Raw genomic sequence first — 13122 nt, 5'->3', positions numbered from 1 at the left:
CTTTCGAGATGTTTATTGTACTGGTAGCTCAGCGAAATGTGTGCCTGTAATAAGGCTACTGACAAGAACATACGTGGCATTCATGCAGACTTGTTCTGGATACAACTAGGTGGATTAATAATCAGTTGAACAATCATACCCAAAAGGTATTGAGTAATGTATCAACATCAGTTTGGAAGGAAATTTCAAGAGGTAAGCTTTGATCTAGCTTAATATTTTATCAGTGATTTGGCATCCTATTGGCAGATGACAAGAAAAACAGTATATACTAAAGAAGACAGAATCAGAACTAAGAGCTCTTGCTGGCTAGACTGGAAGGATGAAACGAACAAATTGAAGTAATAAATGTGTATTTATATACTCATTTTTTAAAAAAACCGATCCAATAAAAAATGGGGGAGATATGAATTATTATTAAGTGTTTTAGGTGATGGCTCTAAATGAGTCAACAGGGCAAAACTGAGGCAGTCCTGGCTGACTCTGTTAGTGGGGTGACAGCATCTGCCAAGGGGGGGATATGGGTCTGTTAGCAATGTTCATAGTGGCAGTTCTCATGCCATGATCTGAAAGATAAATAGAGGCACGGCTTGAAAGAATGGAGGAGACATGAAACTGACCTCAAACATTGGAGGGCTCTCCTGTGGCATCCTAACTGTACACAGACATGGCCTTGGTCCTTCACTCTGATGTTTACATTTCACGCACATGTATACAACTATCACCCTGCTCCTGACCCTCAAATTGCCAGTCTATTACTGTTGCTTATCCTCACATATTGGTTCATCCTGCTGCTGTCTGCTTTGGGAACGTTGTCTTTCTGACCTGAGACCTTGAAATCAAGGAGACTGGGTAGACACATGAGTGGAGAAACTAAGGGTGAGCAGTGTGAATGGTTATGCCCCAAGAACTTCCCGTTAAAGCAGTGTCTTTTCAGATTGTGAAATGCATCCAGAAGGCAGTTAAAAGCAGTAACTTTTTTTTCTTTTGTGGGGGGATGCTTTGCTGTGTGACCTGTGGGATCTTAGTTCCCCAGCAGAAATTAAACCTGTGCCCTCAGCATGAAAGCATGGAGTCCTAACCACTGGGCTGCCAGCAAATTCCCAAAAGTAACAACTTTTTAATGTGTTCTTTTCTCTGAAGTGTAGAAGTTGCTGTGCTTCTGAGGCTTAATGGGTAATATGGGGCAGTATGATGAACTACATACCTTAAATAACCATCCCAAAGATACAACTAAAACTGCTGAATACAATTTTAAAATACATGTATTTAAAAATGCATTACTGAACTTGCAGAAAAAATGCCTCACAAGCCAAAAATGAAATGAAAGTTAAATCCAGGGAGGGAAGATAGCCCTGATGTTGGCTTTTACCTTGAGACCATCAGCCCAAGTGACCCTGATCTTTCAATAGGTAGTCCTTCAGGATAGGAAAACAGAAGCCAAAATCCAAGGCCTGCCCAAGTGTAGAATCTAAAAGGATATCCTGTGTAATGTTGGGAACCCCCAAGGAACATAGCATTGATAAAATGATAAATTACAAAGAAATCCACCCTAAAAGACAACAAGGAAACATGTTGACTTTGGATTGGGGTAGAGGGAGAAAAGTCTACCTGGTAAGTAGTCAAGTAAGTCCACCTGGTAAAAGTCTGTCTGGGAAGGTGTGTAAGTCTGTCTCAGTCAGCCTCATCTGAGCTTTGTACTGTATTCAACTATCTACAAGGTTCTAAAAAAATCTTAGTCTAAAAAGTTAAAGTAACTTCAGGTACCTAGAGAAGCAAGTCAAATCTTTTGTGAAAACTTGAAGTCAGACCTTAAAGAATTTCCAGATAAAGTTCCAAAGAACAGGAGCTCACTCTCAAGAACTACAGAATATGCAAGAAAACAGGGCAACCCAAGTGAGAGCAGACAGAAGACTCAATCTACAAAAATGTCTATTAAGTGGAAGTATCATATACTAACTATAAAATAAATTTGCTTAATTTGTATATAGAAATAAAAAGGTGAGAGAAATATGACTAGAGAAAAAGAGCAGTAAGAAAAATAACCAAGGATAATTTTAAATGACCAAAAAGAAGTTCTAAAAAATGAAAAATATAATAGTTCCAAGAGCAGGCAAAAGGTCAGTTAAAAAGTAGCTGTTTTATATAACATTATAAGCCAAGTAGATCTAATAGTCATGTGTATAACATTCTATCTAATAACATCAGAATTTAAATTCTTCTCAAGTGCACATGGAACATGCTCCAGAATAGAGCATATTCTAGGGCATAAAACAAGCCTCAATAATAGAAATCAATATTGAAATGATACAAAATATGTTATCTGAACACAGTAGAAAGAAATTAGAAGTTAATAACAGAAGAAATTTAGGATACTTATAAATATATTAAAATTAAATAATATATTCCTAAATAACCAATGGGTCAAAGAAGAATTCACAAGAGAAATTAGAAAATACTTTGAGATGAAAGTGAAAATGAAACACAAGCAGAACAGGGCTTAGAGGGAAATTTATACCTGCAAACACCTATATTTAAAAAAAAGAAAGAAAGAAAAATCTCAATCAAGAGCCTAATCTTCTACCTTAAGAAATTAGAAAAAGAAGAGCAAATTAAACCCAAAACAAGCAGAAGGAACAAAATCATAGAAACTAGAGAGAAAATAAATAAAACAAAGAATATAAAACCAAAAGAGAAAAATCAACAAAATGAAAAGGTTTTTTTATTTGAAATATCAAAAAATTGACAAAACATGAGCTAGACTGTCAAACAGAAAAGAGAGAGAAGATTCAAATTACTAAAATTATCTGTGAAAGTGGGGATAGTGTTTCTGATCTTTCAGAAATAAAAAGGATTATAAGGGAATACAATGTTAAATGTTCTATCACTTAAGTTCAAGCATTCAGCAGAACAATAAATCTAGAAAACAATAATAATTTTTAAAAGTCAATAGACTAGATAAAATGAACAAATTACTAAAAAGACACTAGATAAAATGAACAAATTACTAAAAAGACACTAGATAAAATGAACAAATTACTAAAAAGACACAAACTATCTTAACTGAGTACAAAAGAAAGAGAAAATCTGAGTAGAACTATAAGAAGTAAAGACATTGAATTATCAGTGAAACAAAAACAAAAAGAAAACAAATAAAACACCAACCAAACAATAACTTGCCAAAATGAAAAATCCAGTCCCACATGACCTCGCTAGTGAATTCTACCATCCTTTAAGAAAGAATTTACACCAATTCTTAATAAACTCTTCCAAAAATTAGAACAGATGGTACACTTCTCAATTCATTCTATGAGGGCAGTGTTACCTTGATACCAAAATTAAGCAAAGACATCATAAGAAAACTACAGACCAAAATCCCTTATGTATCGACTCACATATCCTCAACAAAATACCAGCAAACTGAATTCAACAGCTTATAAAAAGGATTATACACCATGAACAACCGAGATTTTTCATAGGGATGCAAGGTTGGCTTAAGATATGAAAGATAATCAATGTAAAACACTATATTGATAGAATAAAAGACAAAAACCACATAAGCATCTCAACAGAAAATACAAAATTCTTAGAAGGAAACACTGGAGTAAGTCTTTGTGACCTTGGGTTGTATGATTTCTTAGACATGACATGAAAAGCACACACAACAACAGTAAAAGCAGATACATTGGACTTCATCAAAACTTTAAAAAAATGTGCTTCAATGGACACCATCATGAAAGTGAGAAGAAACCTACAGAATGGAAGAAAATGTTTATAAATCAGATATCTGATATGGGACTTATATCTAGAATACGTAAAAATCTCTTACAGCTCAATAATAAAATAATTGCTTTAAAATGGTTTTAAAATTTGGGCAAAGGATTTGACTAGAAATTTCTCAAAGAGAGATACATCAGTAAAAGTATCAGTGAATCTAAACATTGTTAGACTTTCTAGAAGAAATAGAAATATTGTACTATAATCTCTAAACTGTTAGATGGGTAAACATAAGTGACAGGAGAAAAGTAGAATGAATTTTTTAAAAGACAAAAAAAGGACACCAGACACAAAATCAGAAAAATAGGACAAGAAAGTATAAAATGAAAGTAGGACTAGAATCAAATATAATTCTAAATAGAATGAACTCAGTCTTGAATACAAAATTTGCTGCTTACTTTTAAACTCTAGTTATACATCATTTTCAAAAGACATACCTAAAACATGAGACACAGAAAGTTGAAAATTAAAGTGGTCAGCAAAGAGTGGGGCAGGAGAGGACGGATGGTCACATACCAGGCCACGTCCGAGTTCATGGGATGGCTGCCAATTGTGGGTTGTTGGCTTTGCACCGGAAAGAATTCAAGAGTGAGCCACAGTAAAGTGAAAGAAGGTTTATTCAGGGAAGAAACACACTCCATAGACAGAGGGAGGGCGGTCTCGGAAGGCAAGAGGGATAAGGGAGGCCCCTTGGTATGGGGTTGTCAGTTTTTGTAGGGGTGGGTGATTTCACAGGCTAATGAGTGGAAGGAGTGTTCCAGCTACTTTGGGAAAGGGGTGGGGATTTTCAGGAATCAGGCCATCGCCCACTTTTTGACCTTTGTGGTCATGGCCCCTGTGGCGGTGTTGTTTAGCATGTTGATGTGTTACAGTGAGGGTATACTGAGGCTCAAGGGCAAGTGAAAGTCAGTTCATCCACCACCCTGGATCTAGTTGCTTTTAATGGGTTTAATGTCATGTCCTTGGGCTATGTCATTCTTTTAAATGTTTTGTCCCCTTCCTGTCTCAAAAGGACAGGAAAAAAAATATATCCAAAACACAAAAATAGATAGTGTAACTGTTTTAATGTCAGCAAAATTGATGTTAAGGTGAAACTAAAGGACACAGATTTTCTGTCAGTGTAAGCCAGAAATGTCTAAGGGAGCTATAACAAAAGTGGAATGAGTGACTTCTGGAGTCACTGAATTCTCAATACTTTGAGAAATTAAAATCTGAGGTGATGACCTCTTGGTAGATATGTTAGGGAGGACATTATTAATAAAACATCCAGAAAGGTAGGAATTTGATGACCATACAGTTTCTCTGTATGCCAAAATCCTAATATCTTATCTGATTTTTCCCATTGACTTTCAAATTATTTTATTTTCTGATGGCTAGAAGATTTTCTGATTAGTCATGTATCAGAAGGAAGCTCCTTCATTCCTGTCTCATCTCCTTTTTACCTCATCTCTAAAGTAAAAAGTCTCTTGCACATATATGTCTACATAACAGTGTAATTTTTGTGTGTGTTAGGCTCATTGGAAAAGACACTGATACTGGGAAAGAGGACTTCCCTGGTGACTCAGATGGTAAAGAATCCGCCTACAACACAGGAGATCCGCGTTTGATCCCTGAATCAGGAAGATGCCCTGGAGAAGGTAATGGGTCCCCACTCCAGTATTCTTTTCTGGAGAATTCCATGGATAGAGGAGTCTGGCGGGCCACAGTCCATAGGATCACAAAGACTCAATCATGACTGAGTGAAGTGGCTCAGACAGTAAAGGATCCACCTGCAATGTGGGAGACCTGAGTTCAATCCCTGGGTTGAGAAGATCCCATGGAGGAGGGCATGGCAACCCAAACCAGTATTCTTGCCTGGAGAATCCCCATGGACAGAGGAGCCTGGAGGGCTACAGTCCGTGGGGTTGCAAATAGTCGGACATGACTGAGCAACTAAGCATAGCACAGCACATCACAATCTGTTCCTGCCTCCTCTGCTTTCTTCTGCCTTTTGCTGGGAAAGATTGAAGGCAAAGGGAGAAAGGGGCAGCAGAGGATAAGATGGCTAGATAGTGTCATGGACTCAATGGACATGAATTTGAGCAAATGTCTAGAGATGGTCAAGGACAGAGGAGCCTCGCATGCTGCAGTCCATGGGGTTGCAAAGAATCAGACACGACTTAGCGACCAAGCAACAAGAAGACACACAGGTACATTGTTCAGGCTTCAACTTCCTCTGCTTCAAGATTTGTCTTCCAGTCATTTGTCTGAAAGGGATGTTGAGAAAACTCCCAAAGGAAAATATTAATGTCTTACCTTGTCTCACTTACTCAACAACAGTTAGTTGTCTGAGTCACTAACAGATATGCAAAGAAAGATAAACATATCAAAGTCTTCAGAATACGCAACACATTTTGAGGGTGGGGTGGGTGGCAACTGTTTGGCAATAGCATTCAGCTGTTCTTTTGCAATACAGATCTTCAAGTTTTAAACTGCTAGATCAAGATCTATCCTAAAAATCTCAAAAAATTTCCTGGAAGATGTCCGGATCTGGGAGTGGATAGAACCTGTTCTACCTGCTCCACAATCTTCCAGCAGTGGGACCCAGAGAATCCTATTTTTAACAGGCATTTCCAGAGGAGTCTGAATCACACTAAAGATTGAGAAACATGAATTTAAGATATCTCAAGGCTTTAGTATAAAAGAAGTGAGCTCTTTCTCCATGCTTTTAAGTATCTATTTCTTTAACATATTCCTTGATTGTCTTTTTTTTTAAACTGGTGACACAGATTATAAAGACATTTGGAGGTAGTGTTCTCACCTTATTTTGAGGAGAAACCATGTTGGGTCCTTTTTTCCAATCATATTTCATTTATTCTCATCAACTTTAAAAGGAGATCATGTCATTACGCACTGTAATGGCAGGAATCTGGCCTTCATGGTCTAAGTCAGGGGTCCTCCAACTTCCGGGATCTAAAACCTGATTATCTGAGGTGGGGCTGATGTAATAATTATCGAAATAAAATGCACAATAAATGTAATGCATTTGAATCATCCTGAAGCCTTCCCTGCCACCCCGCTTCCTATCTGTGGAAAAATTGTCTTCCACAAAAGCAGTCCCTGGTGCCAACAAGTTGGAGGCCACTGGTCTAAGTGATCTAGGAGTATACCCACAAGAAAAGGAAAGAAACGGTCATGGTTTTGTTTTCTTTGCTGGTATAGATACCTAGGTTAGGGGGTGTGAGTGCTATGATCCTGTAAGAAAGTATAGCAATAGACAAACCAAACCAGCGGGAAGCTCATTGGAAATGTGATCAAGTTGCAGGAGAAGCCAAAAAGAGGGAATAAAAAGAATGCATTTCAACTGTATAGTCATTTACTAAATATTTAAAATATTTAATAATCATTTTTAAATGACAGTAATGGAAGAAGATTAGAAGAAAAGGAAACTTTAGACAGGAAAATAAAAGGTAGCTTTCAGCAAAAGGGGGCAATAGAACAAAGGAATGGCTAACTTTATTTCCTCCTCACAAAGTCACAGAATTTAGTATTTTTACCAGAAGGTGGAAAAATAAATAGCTTTTATTGTACACAGTCTCGTCAAACACAAAATAAATGACTGAATGCAGTTTGGCTTATTTAAGAATCCATTATGTAAGAGTCGTTTAAGATTTATTCCTGACCACAAATGTACTCCTATACATTGAAGCTCTCTGAGAAATAACTGTGTTCCTCTTGTATGTGCCACACATATCTTCAACACTGTTTATCATGTAATAGGATATCAAAAATGCTTGTTGGTTAAATAGTTGACTGCTTTTTGAACAGCACTTATTGTGGACTCACATAATTCTTATGAAATTTGACTGTACTAAATTAAAGAGGAATCTCTGGAAGCTTCTTGAGAGCAAAAACAACTCATTTGCTGAAGGATTCCCTGGTGGCTCAGCTGGTTAAGAATCCACCTGCAATTCAGGAGACCTGGGTTCAATCCCTGGGTTAGGTAGATCCTCTGGAGAAGGGAAAGGCTATCCACTCCAGTATTCTGGTCTGGAGAATTCCATGGACTGTATAGTCCATGGGGTCGCAAAGAGTCGGACATGACTGAGCAACTTTCACTTTACTTTCACATATGGCTTTCAGATTTTTCAGCTTTAAGCTGGAATACAGTAGAACAATGCCTTCAAAATGCTAACAGAAAGCCATTTGGAATGTAGAGTTCTTTATCTAGCCAATTTACCAGTCTGCAAGGCACACTGAAAGAATTCAACGTTTACCTCCCTTTATGGAAAAAAACTCACTTGAGTATATATGCTTTAAGAAAATAAAAATCAAACCTAGCAATCTCAGTTCAGTTCAGTTCAGTCACTCAGTCGTGTCCGACTCTTTTCGACCCCATGAACCGCAGCACGCCAGGCCTCCCTGTCCATCACTAACTCCCGGAGTCCACCCAAACCCATGTCCATTGAGTCTGTGATGCCATCCAACCATCTCATCCTTTGTCTTCCCCGTCTCCTCCTGCCCTCAATCTTCCCAGCATCAGGGTCTTTTACTGGGCATATACCTTGAGAAAGCCATAATTCAAAAAGATACATGTACCCCAGTGTCCATTGCAGCACTATTTACAATAGTCAGGGCATGGAAGCAATGTAAATGTCCATTGACCAATGAATGGATAAGGAAGATGTGGCATGTGTATTTGATGAAATATTACTCAGCCATAAGAAAGAAAGAAATTGGGTCCTTTGTAGTGATGTGGTTGGATCTAGAGTCTGTCATACAGAGTGGAGTAAGTCAGAATGAGAAAAAAAAATCATATATTAATGCATATGTATGGAATCTAGAAAGATAGTAAAGATGAACCTGTTTTCAGGGCAGGAATGGAGATGCAGATGTAGAGAACAGACATGTGGACACAGGGAGGGAAAAGGAGGGCGAGATGAACTGGGAGAGTAGGATTGACATATATATACATATACTGCCATGTGTAAAATAGATAACTAGCGGGAAGCTGCTGTACGCACAGGGAGCTCAGCTCAGCGCTGTGATGACCCAGAGGGCGCGAGGAGGTTCAAGAGGGAAGGGGTATGTGTAGACATGTAGCTGATTCACTTTGTTATATAGCAGAAGGCAGTACAACATTGTAAAGCAATTACATTCCAATTTAAACAAAAAGAAAATCAAAATAAAAAAAGATGAAGATATGGAATCCAAAAAATAATGGCCACAACTCAGAACAGCAATAAAACGAATCCCTAGGCTGTTTGTTGGGCAGCAGGTATAAAGATAATTGTTTCAAAATAAAATAGAAGGCTTTTAACTATTTAACTAGTTATAAGACTTTTCAAACAAACGCATTCAATAAGAAAATGAATTCACTTTAAGAAATAAGTATTATGTTAAAAGTTTCATAAACTTAGTGATAGAGTGAAGGTAATTGTTTCTTCTGTTAACAAGAGAAAAGTAAGGCAAACGGAAGTTTTCTAAAAAAATCTCTATAGCAAAATCACAGCCTATATAAAACAAATGTAACATGATTCTCACTAGCATATGGAGTGTAATGAAAATAAAATTTTCAATCTTGGTTTCTGAAATATTATTTTTGAATCTATACATGTTTAGGAAAAGTGTAAGTGCATTTCCTTCTCCACAGGTCTATCTAGATTTCTTGACTCTACAGAAAATAATATGTACACAATTTTATATTTCAAGCACCTTTTACGGGATTTTAGTTTTTTAAATCAATTTATACACAAAGCATGGAAGATTTACTTATAGTTCCAGAACAGAAGGAAAACGTTATAAACCTCTATAATGTATAAATTATGAGATGTAAAGAGAAGAGGGGATATAAGAGTATAAGGGTGAAAAAAAAAAAGAGTATAAGGGTGTACATATCCTCATTTTTTTATAATGAAGACTCTTGTGAGACACTTCCCAAAGTTGAGTGATCCAGAAAGCACTTTCTCTTTGTAATTTAAGGTTATAAAGTAAGCTAGTAGAAGAAGTACTTATAACACAACTAACAAAGTATTGAAAAGAGGAGGACAGAGGTGGGGTTAATAGGCCCAAGTCCTAATCTTTGATAAGTGGAAATCAATAAAAACTTGCATGTTTTAGATGTTGTTTCCAAATGTTTGCTTCTTATATGTAGTGGATAATGCATCCACTCTGTCATGCTACCTCACAGGGCATGTATGTTGTTATTCCATCACAAAGTCAACGTCTGACTCTTTATGACCCCATGGACACCAGCACACCAGGCTTCCCTGTCCTTCACTATCTCCCAGAGTTCATTCAGATTCATGTCCACTGAGTCAGTAATGCTAGCTCACCATCTCATCCTCTGTCACCCTCTTCTCCTTTTGCCTTTGAGTTTTGGTGCTGGAGAAGAGTCTTGAGGGTCTCTTGGACTGCAAGGGGATCAAACCAGTCAATCCTAAAGGAAATCAACCCTGAATAATCATTGGAAGGACTGATGTTGAAGGTGAAGCTCCAAAACTTCGGACACCTGATGCGAAGAACTGACTCATTGGAAAAGACCCTGATGCTGGGAAAGATTGAAGGGCATACATAGTTTCTCCTTTACCCCATGAGCTCTGGGTTTGGCCATCTGAATTATTTTGAACAATGCAATGTGGGTGGAAATAATAGTGGTTAGCTCTGAACAGAGGCTTTCAGAAGTAACACGTGTTTCAATTGTTTCTCTTCAGCTATGGCCCTCTGCCATGGGAAAAGCATATCCCAAATAATAACAGACACTCCATTAGCCCAAGGCCCACGACTAACCCAAGCCAAACCAAGTCCAGCATGTTGGGAACCAATGACTTGTGAGATTGCACTAAGTGTTTGTTGTAAATCACTAGTTGAGGATTATTTGTATGACCACAGGATTGATAAACACAATTGTCTAAAGTTGATATATCAAGAATTTGAACTATATTATTTAGAAGTAGGGGAGATTTCCATCAGGAGAGGTGGGGTGGCAATGACAGGAAGGATCAGTTAAAGGCAGTTATCTTTGGGGATGCTGTTGGGTTGAAAGAATTTGAGCCTTTGTTTCATATCTTTCCATCCTATTTGAATTTTTTATCATATGTCTGTACTTTATATATGTATATATTACTTTCATATGTAAAATGTGCAAAGTATAGCGCATACTGTCTAGGAGGTGATATAAACCATAAACACATAAAACATTGTATATACCATATCATGAGTCAGCTAATTTGTGTGGGGGAAAAAATGCTCCAGATGATAGGAATTCAAAAAAAAAGAGAAGATTGACTCTACTGAAGAAATTGTAGAAGGTAAAGAAGATTGCGCTGGAAAAGAATCCTTAGGGATTAAGACAGGTGGAGGAAAGAAGGCCAGGAAAAATAAACAGCATAATAAATCTGGAGAGAGGGAGCAGTGAGCTGGCTGGTGTGACTGCAACAGAGAATACTTATGAGTGAGCTGTGGGCAAGAGGGCTGGGATGGGTGGAAATCAACCACGTTGTGAAGGGCTTGGATGACTTGAGTAATATGTGTGTGGACAGAGCGGTTTTATGAACTTGGTGTTTCAGGAAGACCAACACGGCAGGGCAGTGTAAGACGGATTGTATTCAGAATCCTCAGAGCTAGTAGAAACTATCTCAAGGGTCACTTAGCCAGGTGGTGTGGCATATTGTGAGGGTTTTGCTATTAGTCACAAAGCTTCTCTTACCACATCTTTTGGATCTAAATCTATAAAAGCAGTGCCTCAGTCCTTTACTAAAAATGTGTAAATAATTCTTCAGGTTGACTGGTGCCCTGCAAGACTGGCAAGCTATGACTGGGGGAAAGAAGGGGCCAAGAAAATGCATTTTATAAATTTCTCAAAGCCATTCTTAGCTGGAAAAGACCTGCAGTCTCCTCTTCCACCATGTGCTAGTTACCAAGTTTTTTTTCACTGAGTCTTCCTGAATGTGATCTAACAATACCATGAATTCACATGTGCTAAAACTTGGATTGTTTTACTCCACCTAGCTCTTTTGAACGGTGAATCCATCGTCTCTCCCATTTTTCTTCCTTTCAGATTCATTCCATTTGATTTCAAGTATGATTGCCCACCCAAATCTACTGTCAACTGACTTGCTTCCCTTGCCCTTAATGATTTTTGCTCCTGATAGGCTTTAGCTTCTAACCTGTCTCCTGCTTTCCTTAACCTTAAAAAAAAAAAAAAAATCATGTTGATGACTTGTCTGATTCTGTTATTTTCAGTGTCTTAGGTTCATTTCTGTCAATGCTTTCTTCACCTTCACTGACCATGTGCCCAAATGGCATATTCTGAGGCTCCTCGGTGCAAGGCCTATTGCACTTGCAGAACCTCCAGCTTCTTCTAACTGGCTGTCTCAGCTTTTCCACTCCTTCATGCTTGCTGACCTCAGACTCCACTGAGTCTATGATCTGGCCGTTCTCAAGATTTCCTCTATTATTTCTCATATGAGATTACAGCCCACGTAAATGTTCAGAGTATGTGTAGAATTCCTAATAAACCAGCAATAAATCTTGTCTTTTCTCTCTGACTCATAAAGGCCTACTGAAATGCAAGAAACTGGGAGTAATTTTTTTTTTTAATAGGAATAATCTGCAATCTGCTCTAGTTTAGGTTTTAAACCTTTATTCTCAACTTCTGGTTCCTATTAGTTTGGTTGGAGTGCATTTCCCACTAAGAACAGGTAAAAGCCCTGGACATTGTATATGAAACAAACAAGAGAAAACTCGGAAAGGCAGAGAGAAAGCAATTGACTAAGGACTTTGGGATCCAAGGAATGACAGGACGGTGAGTTCTCTGAGCTTTTCTGTTGGTTTGTTTTGCCCTGTATGTCTTGGACTGGAGAAGCTGGCAACCCAGGAGCCCAACAGAGCTTTTTTTTTTTAAAAAAAAAAACAAACCCTAAGCAATGCCTGCTCTCACTAGCCAGAGGACCAGGAAAGGCGCAATGTATAAAACGTTTACACCAGGAACTACCCTATTCTGACTTCCCTGCTGGCTCAGATGGGAAAGAATCTGCCTGCAATGCAGGAAAGCTGGATTAGATCCCTGGGTTGGGAAGATCTCCTGGAAGAGGGAATGGCTACCCACTCTAGTATTCTGGCTTGGAGAATCCCCATGGACAGAGGAGCCTGACAGGCTACAGTCCATGGGGTCACAGAGAGTTGGACACGACTGAGCAACTTTCACTTCACTTTATTCTAGCCAAAGCCTGCAGCAAAAAAAAAAAAAAAGAAAGAAAGAAAGAAAGAAGAGAAAAAGTGACCTCACTCCCGTCTCAGGTAACTAAAGGCTGAACAGAGGGAGTACCACCTTCACCCTAACATTAGAAGGCACCACTCAGGGCCCCT

This window comes from Cervus canadensis, chromosome 23 (assembly GCF_019320065.1).
Source record: "Cervus canadensis isolate Bull #8, Minnesota chromosome 23, ASM1932006v1, whole genome shotgun sequence".
Classification (NCBI taxonomy): Eukaryota; Metazoa; Chordata; class Mammalia; order Artiodactyla; family Cervidae; genus Cervus; species Cervus canadensis.
The sequence above is the reverse complement of the archived record's forward strand: the minus strand, read 5'-3'. Positions refer to the sequence as shown.